At 34.7% G+C, this 12,988-nt stretch overlaps 1 protein-coding gene across 3 annotated transcripts in view; it reads right to left on the bottom strand.

Moving 5' to 3' along the window:
• CRPPA (CDP-L-ribitol pyrophosphorylase A) overlaps window positions 1–12,988 on the bottom strand; it is a 222,164-nt gene that overhangs the window by 163,132 nt on the left and 46,044 nt on the right. The gene's annotated exons all lie outside the window — the stretch shown is intronic.

Below are 12,988 nucleotides of genomic sequence, written 5' to 3'. Positions count from 1 at the left end.
AGATTGGATCAAAAAACCCAACCCAACCATATGTTACCTCCAAAAGACTCATCTCCGCTATAAGGACAAATACAGACTCAAAGTGAAAGGGTAGAAAGCAATACTCCAAGCTGGAAAGTGGCATCCAGAGAAAATCAGGTGCAGCCATGCTTATGTCTAACAAAACAGACTTGATGATAAAAAAGGTAACAAGAGACAAAGAAGGATATTTCATAATGATAAAGGAGATGATACAACAAGAAGACATAACACTTATCAATGTATATTCTCCCAATCAGGGAGCACCAAAATACATAAAGCAACTACTAACCGAAATAACGGGAGAAACTAACAAAAACACAATTATAGTAGGGTACCTAAATACACCATTCACAGCTATGGATAGATCATCAAAACAGAAAATCAATAAGAAAATATCAGCCTTAAATAAGAAAACAGCTATGGATAGATCATCAAAACAGAAAATCAATAAGAAAATATCAGCCTTAAAAGAAAATATCAGCCTTATATTAGACCAAATGGACATAACTGACATTTACAGAGCCTTTCATCCTAGAACACCAGACTATACATTCTTTTCTAGCACACATAAACATTCTCAAGGGTAGACCACATGTTGGGACACAAAACTAGTAAATTTAAGAAGACTGAAATCATACCAACCACATTCGCCAACTACAATGCTTTGAAATTGGAGATCAACTGCAAAAAGAAAGTGGGAAAACCACAAATAAATGGAAATTAAACAACATGCTACTAAAGAAAGACGGAGTCAAAGAAGAAATAAGAGGGAAGATAAAAACATACATAGATACAAATGAGAATAAAAATATATTGTGTATTAAAATTTTAATAGTTTTTTCCTTTCTTAAAATGTGTATACAAAATGTTTTTGGCACCCTCTGTATGCATATATGTATATATATGTAAATACAAATATATACATATATACATATATATGCATGTATATGTATATATACACATATATATACATATACACATACATATACACATACATATACACATATATATACACATACACACACACACACACACTCACACATACACACACATATACAACAAAAACATAAAATGGAGGAAAAGCCTCTTGAATAAATGGTGCTGGAAAATTAAAAAGCCATGTCCAAAAGAATGAAACTAGACTCCTACCTGTCACCATATACCAAAATTAACTCAAAATGGATCAAAGACCTAACCATAAGACCTGAAACAATAAATTGAATGGAGGAAAGCATAGGTACTAAACTTATGGACCTTGAGCTCAGGGAGGTATTTATTAATTTGACCTCAAAGGCAAGGGAAATAAAAGCAAAAATAAATGAATTGGACTATATCAAACTGAAAAGCATCTGCACAACAAAAATTACCCTCAACAAAACAAAGAGGTAACCAACTGAATAGGAGAAAATATTTGCAAACAACACCTTCAATAGGGGCTGATGCCCCAAATATGTAAAGAACACATTCAACTTAACAACAACAAAAAAACCCAAACAATCCAATTAGAAAATTGGCAGTCGACCTAAACAGACACTTCGCCCAAGAAGAAAAACCACCAACAGATATATGAAAAATGCTCAGCTTCACTGGCTATTAGGGAAATGCAAATCAAAACCACAATGAGATACCACAATGAGATACCACCTCACACCTGTTAGAATGGCTATTATCAATAAGACAAGTAATAATAAGCATTGGAGAGGTTGTGGAGAAAAAGGAACTCTCTCTCATACATTGCTGGTGGGAATATAAATTGTTAATAGCCACTATGGAAAACAGTATGGAGACTCCTCAAAAAATTAAGAATAGAATTACCATATAACGCCTCTTCTGGGTATCTACCCCAAAAGTCTGAAAACTTCATCTGTAAAGATACATGTATCCCTTTGTTCACTGCAGCATTATTCACAGTAGCCAATACATGGAAATAACCTAAGTGTCCTTTGATAGATGACTGGATGAAGAAAATGTAGTGTATATATACAATGGAATATTACTCAGCCATAAAATAAAATACTGCCATTTGCGATAATGTCAATGGATCTTGAGATTATCATGCTAAGCGAAATAAGTCGGAATAATTCGAGAACCATATGACTTCACTCATATGTGAGATATAAAACTGAAAGCAACAAACGAACAAGACAAACAAACAATAACTCATAGACACAGGCAACAGTTTAGTAATTACCAGGTGGTGGGGGGAGAGGAGTGGTAGAAGAGTGTAAAGGGGGGCAAATATATGGCGATGGAAGAAGAACTGACTGAGTGGTGAATGCACAATGTAATATACAGACGATATAGAAATGTACACTTGAAACCTATATAATTTTACTAACCAATGTCTCCCCCAATAAACTTAATAAAAATTATATATAAAGAAATAAGAACTGACATCTTGATAAATTGAGGTTTCCAATCCATGAACATGGAATCTCTCTCCACTTATTTAGTTCTTTGATTTTGCTCATCAGAGTTTTGTAGTTTTCTTCACATAGATTTTATACATAGTTTGTTAGATTTATAACTAAGGATATCATTTTGAGGTACACAAATGTAAATGCTGTTGTGTTTTTAATTTTAAATTCTACCTGTTCATTGCTGGTCTATAGTAAAGCAATGGACTGCTGTACATTAACCTGAATATTGCAATATTTCTACAATTACTTATCTTTGTAGGAGTTTTTTTCTCGATTATTCCAGAGTTTCTACATAGATAATTATGTCATCTGCAAAGAAAGTTTCATTATGTCCTTCCCAATCAGACTACTTATTTCATTTTCTTGTCTTATTCATTAGCTAGGAATTCCATTTAGATGTTTAAAAGAAATGGTGAGAGGGAACCTTACCTTGTTCCTGATCTTAGTGGGAAAGTGTCTAGTTTCTCACCACTAACTGTAATGTTAGCTGTAGATTTTTTGTAAATGGTCTTCACCAAGTTGAAAAAGTTCCCCCTCTATTCCTAGTTTGTTGAGAGTTTTTATCACAAATGGGTGCTGGATTTTGCCAAATATTTTCTTCTGCATCTATTGAAATGATTTGATTTTTATTCTTTAGTCTGTTAATGTGATGTATTGCAACACTTTTTTTTTTTTTTAAGTTGAACTAACCTTGAATACCTGGGATAAATCCTACTTGGTTGTAGTCTGTAATTCTTTACATACATCATTGGATTCTATTTACTAATATAGAATTTGCTAATGCAGATTTATGTTGAGAATTTTTACATTTATGCTCATGAGATTCTGGTATGTAGTTATCCTTCTCTGTAATGTTTTTTTTTGTCTGGTTTTGATATTAGGTTGGTATCAGAATGAGTTATCAAGTCCTCCCTCTGCTTCTTTTTTCTAGAACAGATTCTAGAAAACTGGTATAATTTCTTCCTAAAATGTTTTTTAGAATTTACAAGTGAATCCATCTAAGTTTGGTGCTTTCTATGTTGGAAAGTTATCAACTATTGGTTCAACTTCTTTAATAGATACAGGTTTATTCAGATTGTCTATTCTTGTGTGAGTTTTGGCAGATTGTGTCCTTCAAGGGATTGGTCCATTTCATCTAGGCTGTTAAATTTGAGGACATAGAATTTTTCATAATATTTTTTAATTATTATCCTCTTAATACCCATTATTCTGTAAAGGGGTCCCTTATTTCATTTCTGATATTAATAATTTGAGTCTTCTTTCTTTTCTTTTTAGTGTGGCCTATTGATTTTACTATTTTCAGAGAACCAGATTTTAGTTTTGTTGATTTTTTTCTACTGATTTTTATTTTCGTTTTTATTGATCTCTGCTCTTTTATTTCTTTTCTTCTGCTCACTTTGAAATTAATCTGCTCTTTTTTAAATTTTCTAATTTGCATGTTAGATCACTGGTTAGATTTTTCTTGTTTTCTAATATATACATTCAATGCTATATATTTCCTTTTAAGTACTTCTTTTTGCTTCACGCCAAAATTTTGATAAGTTGTTTTCACTTGTGTTTAGTTGAAGATATATTTTCAATTTCTCTTGAGATTTATTCTTTGACCAATCTGTTATTTAGAAGTGTATCGTTTAATCTCCAAGTATTTGGGCTTTTCCATCTGTCTTCCTGATATTGATTTCTAGTTTAATTTCATTGTTGTCTGATAGTAGACCTTGTCTGATTTCAATTATTTTGAATTTGTTAAGGTGTGTTTCATGACACAGAATGTGATCTATTTTGGTGAATGTTCCATGTGAACTGGCAAAGAATGGTATTGTTGGATGACATAATTGATAGGCATCAAATTGATAGATGTAATTGATAGTCATCCAATTGATAGATGTCAATTATATCCAATTGATCAATTGTACTGCTGAGCTCAATTATGTCCTTACTGCTTTTCTGCCCACTGGATTTGTCCATTTATAATAAATGGGTGTTGAAATTCCAACTATTAATTGTGAATTCATTCATTTCTCCTGGCAGTTCCATCAGGTTTGCTTCATGTATTATGAGTCTCTGTTGTTAAGCACATAAATGCTAAGGATTTTTATGTCCTCTTATAGAATTGACTCCTTTATCATTATGTAATATCTCTCTTTATCCCTGATAAAGTCTGAAGTCTGCTTCATCAGAAATTAATATAACTACGTGTATCTTTTGCTTAGTGTTAGCATAGTATATCTTTCTGAAACACTTTAATTTTAATATGTATGCCTTTCTAATTAAAATGAATTTCTTGTAGATAATATATATTTCAACCCTTTTTTTTAACCCACTCTGACAATCTCTACCTTTAAATCGGTGTATTTAGATTATTAACATTTAAAGTAATTGACATAGTTGGATAATATCTACCATATTTTTACTGTTTTATGTTTGTGGCCCTTTGTTCTTTGATTCTCTTCTTTATCTGCCTTTTGTGATTTGAATTGATCATTTTATATGACTCCTTTTTTTTTTCCTTTCTTAGTATATCAGTTATACTATTTTATTTTTTTTACTTTCAGTCGTTGTCCTAGAGGTTACAATATACATTTACCACTCATCCAAGTCTACTTTTAAATAACACTGTTCATAGGTAGTGCAAGTACCTTAAAATAAATATCCCTAATTCCTCCCTTCCTTGTATCATTGCTCTCATTCATTTCACTTATACATAAACATACAAAGGTATATACAAATATGCATATATGCATGCATAAGCATACATTAAATATACTGTTGCTCTTATACTTGAAAGTTATTTGTGAGATCAATTAAAAATAAGAAAACTAAATCTTTTCCTTTTACCTTTACAAATTCCTTCTCAATTTCTATTTGTAGATCTGAGTTTCTGACTCACATCATTTTCCTTCTCTCTAAAGAACTTTTAACATTTTGGAAGGCAAGTATACAGGCAACAAATTCCCTCAGTGTTTGTCTGAGAAAGTCTTATATTACTCTTTCATTTTTGGATGATAATTTGAAAGAGTAGAAATTCTAGGGTTGTGTTTTTTTCTCTCTCAGTACTGAATATTTCACTCCACACTCTCTTCTTGCTAGCATGGTTTCTGAGAAGTCCAATGTAATCCTTATCTTTGCTCCTCTATAGGTAAGGTATTTTTCCTCTCTCTTTTTTCAGATTGTCTCTTGGATTTTCTGCAGTTTAAATATCATATGCCTAAGTAGAGTTTATTTGGCATTTATCCTTGTTGGTATTATCTAAGCTTCCGGGATCTGCAGATTTTGTATCTGACATTAATTTGGGGGAAATTCTCAGTCATGATTGCTTCAAATATCCTCTTTCTTTCGCTTTCCTTTCTCCTAGTATTCCCATCATGATTATGTCGTTGTCCATAGTTCTTGGATATTTTCTTTTGTGCTTTTCAGTCTTCTTTTCTCTTTGCTTTTCAGTTTTGGAAGTTTCTACTGAGATACCCTCAAGCTCAGACAGTCTTTCCTCACTGTGTTCAGTCTACTAAAAAAACAAAGGTAATCTTCATTTCTATTAGTGTTTTTGATATCTAACTTTTTTTATTCCTTCTTAGAATTTACATCTATCTGATTACATTGTCCAATGACTGACAATATACTGGCTGAACTCAGGTCTATGTGCACCAAGTTACAAATACTCTAGAAGATTCCTTGACCTTTATCTTCACTTAAACAACAAACATCTGTAATCAAACCTGAAAACTTGGTTTCACCTCCATCTGTATCTACTCTGATTTTTTCTTTTTCTGTAACTCAGTCTCTCCAGAAACATCCATCATTTCTCTTACTCTCTACTCTCATTAAAGTTGACCTGTTATCTCACTGAGGCAACCAACCCTGTTGGTTTCTTGGTTGGAAAACCTCCATTTGATCTGTGTTAGAAAACCTCAAATTACTCAGACTGCCCTGATCAGCAAGGAGACTGTGGTTGAAGGCATGAAAAATTTTATTATGAACACCTCAACTACCTCAATCTCTTTTTCCATCCATTAGATCTCCTTTACTGTAGATCTCCAACTGTAAATCAATCATATAATCTGTTTTATTTCATGAATGTTAGTTCATATATTATCAGTTATAAATGTACAGTTTCAAGAAGCAAATATCCATATAAGAATAGTTATGAAACAGTTTGCCCCATATACTTCACCTTAATTTGTCTTCCCCAGAGGCAATCATATTCCTTCTAAATACACACCAATCTCAGTGGCATGTAAGCAATAAACTTTTCTCACTCGCACAGCTGTGGGACGGCTAAGATGACTCTGCTTCCAAGCTGCAGGGCTATGGGTTGCACTCTGCAGACCAATCTGGAGATGTAGCAACCAACCAGAGTATGTTTTCCTTAAGGCAACAGTAGAAGCACAAGAGGGCAAGCAGAACAGCACAAGCACATTTAAGCCTCTGCCTGTATCACATCTGCCAAAATCCCAAAGCAAGTTCGGAGGCCAAATTCAGAGTCAAGGGGCAGGGAAATATACTTCACTTGTCAGGAGGCCATGGTAAGAGTGCAAAAGTAGAATACTGTGGCAGAAGACTGAAGAACTGGGATCGACTAGTCTACCTATCACAGCGTATCTCTAAATAACAGACTTGTGATGATGCCTCTTGATTTTCTGAGTTGGCCATCATCTCTGGAAGAAGAAAAATTTGTCTTCTTTCCTCCAGCCTCACCACAACACACTTTAACACTTACCATTCCCCATCCCTTCTAGATCATAATTTTGGTTGAATCAATACTGAGTATTTACATCATTGACTATGCAAACACTACTCACTGCCAAGTCATATATTATAATTCCTTTCCTCCACGAGTCTTTGTTTTCCCTGGAATTAGGATTTATCTTTTAAGTGTTTGGTTTTCTATATACATATGACTCATTGAACAGCAAATACTTAGCAATTTGTCTAGATCTACTCTCAAGATGTCCAGACACATAAGACATTATACCATTTTTTTTATTCCTGAAGAAATCACCTTTTGAGTTGTCTGATCTTTTTCAACATGGACTGGTTGTCCTCTGCCAGCCACATAGCTATCATCCTAAAAACTCCCCATATCATCATCCTAAGAATAATCTTCATCTCTCTCCTGTCATGGATCTCCCATCTTCTGTGTCCCATACAATCTTTTTTGATTTGACTCTCTCATTTCTGCGGAGCAAATCCTCTAATAGCTTTCTGAGAAAGGTAATATAAGAGATAACTTTTTAAAAATTCTTTTTGTTGCATATGCCTTTGGTATTTCCTCCCCTCTATTTTCTTTTTTGGAAACTTTTGTTATTGAGTATTGGCTCCCTTTGATTGTTCATCTAATTTTCTTTTCTACATTTTATTTTGTTACCCTGTGAGGGAGAGTTCCTCGAATTTATTTTTAACCCCAGATCTTTTTTATTCTCTAAATTTTTATTTTTCTAGCATTCTGATCTTATTTCATGTTTCAATAACTTTTATCTCTGTAATGACATTAACTTTATAAAAGTTTTCCTTTCCCTGTATATTTGCTGCTTCCTCCATATTATTCTTTTGTTTGTTTTGGTCTCTACCTTCCACAGTAAGTGCATTCTTTAGATGGTATGCTAATACCTGTCAGCTTATATTTAAGAGTGGAAGATTAAAAAGCTATTAAGCAATGAGTACAGAGGTGGAGTTTCTGTAGGGTAAGCTTTACTGCCGGGTGATGGGGTTGAGATGTTTACTGGAGAATCTCTGAGAACAGTATTTTTAGGTATTTCTTCTTAGATTGAACAGACTCCCCAAACAAAACTCTTTCAATTTCTGGCCAGGAGGGAAAGCCAAGCCACCAGGATGCTGCTCTTGAGTGGGAGAAGAGGACATGAGCTTCCGCATTCAGCAGACAGTATGCACATGGTTTGTTAATCACTGTTTTGGGCAAAGCACTCATTGTCCTGACTGCATTCAATAGAAAGCACTTCATCCCACCTTCCTCTGTAGGTGAGGGGGTGGGTAGGATCATAAAGTACAGAGGATGATTTGAAGATCAGACTGCTTCTTAAATAGTTTTCAGAAAACCCACCTTATTTTGTCCCCCTTCACTCAGTTCTAGAGATACCTGGTGCCACAACGTCCTGAACTTTTTGGAATTCTACTGTAGACAATTTTAATTCTTAGCTTTACCTTCAACTCTTTTATAATTCAACCTTCTGAGATCTACTGTGTCAGTTATTACTCATTCGCCTGCTCTCCAGCTATTTGTTTGCCATCAACCCCTCTCTTATTCGCTTTATTCTTATGGGTCCATATTGTTTTTAATCCCTTTCTAGTAGCTTTAATGAGGTTTGAAGAGTGGGTAACATTAGATATATGTTCACTCTGTTATCTTTACCCAGAAACAGGAGTATGCGCATTCTAATTAGATAAATAATTCCAAATTGTCTTCTATAAAGGTATTTTCAATTTATAGTCCCATAAACAATGTATGAGAATGTAGCAGAGTTGTTAACTTGAGGTAAATGAAAAGGAGTCAGAGGGACTGAAAAACCTCTGGGGGAAAAAATATTTTGTATATAATGCGGTTATTTTTCTGGGAAGATATTTCACAACTTTCAAAGCTTTTATAAACCAGACAATAAAGTTAGGAACCATTGTTTTATGGTAATTATGTGATGGTCTATGGCTACAAGTAATCCGATTACATATCTATCCTTCCAGCTTTAACATCATTCACAGTATTATTTCTGCAAGGCAGCCTGGGAAGCTTGCCCAACAAAGAACAATATATACATTAGAGAAAAATTAAATCAAAGGCATGCATGCACAGGTTTCTCACTGCATTTATAGATCCATGCTCAGAATGTTTCAAGTAGAAACAAAATAGCCTACCTTACAATTAGGTAAACAATGAACACCTGCATTCAATTTATCATCTGAAAATCAAACTAGCAGCATTTTGCATACATTTACATTGTTTGACTTTTGCAATGTATTTTAGAATTGCAGGATTGACTGTTAACCAAGAAGCTTTGTTCTTACAATATATCAGGTCATTTTATGAGTAAATAAATAATCTCAGAGTAAGTCCATATGAGACTGATAACATAAATTCAACCCTCACTCTTCAGGAAACAAAGTACAAAAGACCTGGTGAAAGACAAGATTTCTTTGGGTACAAATTTTTAAATAAGTTTACAAAGACTTACTTTTACCACTAATTCAAAAACCGTGTTTTTAGCCATTTCTATTGACCTTCACAATCAAATATTGTCAAACACAATTAAAAACTAAGAGTTCCACGGGAATGTTTTACTCTTTTCTCGCATGTATCTTCTTGGAAATAGTAAATTCATCAAAACTTAGCAATACAATTAAGAAAAAATTAAGATATTGCCCAGAAACACACTGAGTAGACATATCACACATATGTAATCAAGTTCCAGTGTAAACAACTAAGGTAAAAACTGAAACCGTACAGCATTATCCAATCCCAGAGATAAGGAAGTTTTAAACACATGCACAGAGCACTGTCATAAGGTTGTTGCCATAATCTCAAGAGATCATAAGAATCTCAAATAAATCCAGAAAATATAGAGAAGGGAGGGCCCAGAGCCAGAAATTATTTCAGTAGAAAAAGGATTGGTGATGTTATTACCCAGGTTGGAAGCTGTAGAAAAAAGAGGTCTATTGCTTAGGCTCAGTTACCCATTGATTAGATATAAGTTACCTGTAGTACATCTAATAAAAGTACTGATAGGAATTGTAAATATACACCCAACATTTATGGGAGAAACGTGAAAGAGAAGGGTCAGAGAAGTTGGGGAACATCTATCCATTTACTAAGAAAATATTTATGGAAATTTTGCCAGGCAACACTGTGCACTGAGAAGGATGAGAAGACTAGGGAAAACCACACAAGCTAATGTAACACAAGGACAGCCATATTGGAGATGTGTTCACAGACTAAGGGAACTGAAGAGAAGCAATGAGGATTTCATGAAATCAGCTCTATTATTCTTTTTAATTGACACATTATAGGCTGCACAGATTTTAACCTGAGTTCAGTGCAAGCAAGTAAAATTACAACAATCTGCTTTAAACCCAAGTCTGACCATTATCTCAAATCCTTTATTGATCAAAAGTATAGTTTTAAAATTATAACACCTTCTACACAACTTGTCCAGTAGCCTCTTTTTGATCCACTCCTTACATTAACTTTAGTACCTTCAGCTTTCTCTCTCATTTTCTCATATTTCACATATTTTCAAATCTTTCTTGCAAGTCTTTCACCTTTGCTGTCTAATTTCCCCAGCATCAACTTTTGACTTAAACGTTATCTATGAAACTCTGTGGCTCCTATGCTTCATAAAAAACTCTGTGTCTACATCCTTAAATTATAAGTCATAACTAAGAGAGCAGGAATTAAAGTTGCCTGAACACTAAATCATTAAGATGAATACTAACTAAAAAAAAAAACTATTGGGCAATAAAATGGAATGAAGGGCTGATATGTGCAACATGGATGAATATCAAAATCATTATCCTTAGTATAAGAAGCCATACACAGAAGACTACATATCTAGGATTCCATTTATATGACATTCTAGACTAGCAAAAACCACAGGGGACAGAAAACGCATCAACGGTGGCAAGGACCTGGGGATGGGGAAAAGGAACTGACTGCAAGTTTAGCCATATGATTTGCCTTACCCAATAGAATGAGGTAGAAATAACAGTGTGCCAGTTGCAAATCTAGGTTTTAATAAGCTTTGCGTATTTCCACTCTCTTGTACCTCTGCCATCTCCATGAGAAGAACATGTATAGACAGACTGCTAGTCAAAGAAGAATGAAAAGATAAAAAAACAAACAAAAACAGAGCAGAGCTGACCAGTCTACATACACCTGCAGTGCAAAATACAGCTACCCCAGAACAGAGATACTCAGCCCCAGCCATCCAAGATCAGCAGAGCTAGATAACCCACAGATCCATGAACATAAATTGAATATCACTGAGCTACGGTCTTCTGGGAGAGTTTATTACACACTATTTGTGTACCAATAGCACACTCATGTAATTGTTGAAAAAGTTCTTTGAAATTAGGAAAAACACTAGGAAGGAGTCAATGAATAAGTAACCTATAACATACTAAAGTCACTCGCCACAAAGAAATAAACTACAAATATATGCAAAAATAGAAATGAATGTCAGACACGTCTGAAAAAGCAAGTCATAGAAAAATTGTCAGTATGATTCTATTCAGAAGAACATTCAAAACCAAGCTATTTTAGGAACAGTTACACATGTGTTAAGACTATAGAGGAAGGCAGGAAATTATTACCACACCTTTAAAGAAAATAATAGGAGAGAAGGGAACCCAATCAGGAAGAGGGATGCACACGGGAAGGGACTCGCCGAAGATGTCAAATAATGTCCTGGCGACGTTCTACCACAGAAGCTGCATGGTGAGGAAAACATGAAATACCTATTCAACTTTAAATCAGCCTATCAAATTGGATATAGTACATGCTAAGGAATGTATTATAATACCCATACACACAAACACCTTGCTGAGGAAAGAACAGACCAAGACCTGTATGTCCCTCCCTCACCAGCAGAGAGCTAAGCTGGGGTCCCTGGGCGGGATGCACTCCGTACCATCCTGGTTGCAGAATGGTAAGAAACCATTTAGTAGTATTGTCAGGGGATACTGGGAGGTTAGCCAGCAATACCTGGACTGCAGCATCCCATTCTGAGGAACTTAACAAATCTCCTTAGTGACACAAAGTTGAGATATTTCATTTGTTTCAACAAATATAAAACATGTGAGTGAAAACAGAGACCAATACAGGTAGGTCACTTTTCTAGTCCTCTGCACATTCTATAGATTACGCATGGATCAGCAGAACATGCCATTGGAAAACACCAACTCTTCCGTGTCCTTGTACATCACTTTGGGCACCAGCCTTTGATGTACTTAGACCCTCGTGTTCAAGAAACTACCCTGGCCCTTGCCACTTCTAGTGCAGATGGAGGCAAATAAATTATGCACCTCTATTTACAAAGTCTAAAGAGACTTTCTGTATTCTTCTGTACACATTCGCTAACCTCATTTTCCTTCTGTTCACTGTCCATGATATAACAGTCATAAAAGACACTGAAAATTCTAATTTCATCCTTCTTTTTATTATCTCAATAATGAAATTGCCTGAAACAATGAGAGGTTTTCAATCTTTGCCTGAATTTATCTGCTTTTGTTCCCATGATTAGGACCTGATCAAATGAGACAATGTACTTGAAAAATGTTTAACTAGGGTAAACTACAGATGTTGGGTGCTTGCCCTGGCCTCACTTTTTTTTTTTTTAAGAAAATGCACAGTCTACAATTCCTGCTAAGGAAGCATCAACCTTGTTTTATTTCCTGTCATTCCGTCCTTCCTCAACCCCACTCATTAGATTTTGCTGATTGATCTATTGGTGGGCACCTATCCCCAGAGCAGCCAATCCTTCAGACAATCAGTTGCTTAAATCTGGGTGAACTGGCTGATGAAAAAAAGCAGAGTAAAGCAGGTTATA

The sequence above is a fragment of the Rhinolophus hipposideros genome, assembly GCF_964194185.1.
Source record: "Rhinolophus hipposideros genome assembly, chromosome: 18".
Lineage (NCBI taxonomy): Eukaryota > Metazoa > Chordata > Mammalia > Chiroptera > Rhinolophidae > Rhinolophus > Rhinolophus hipposideros.
The sequence above is the reverse complement of the archived record's forward strand: the minus strand, read 5'-3'. Positions and strand labels throughout refer to the sequence as shown.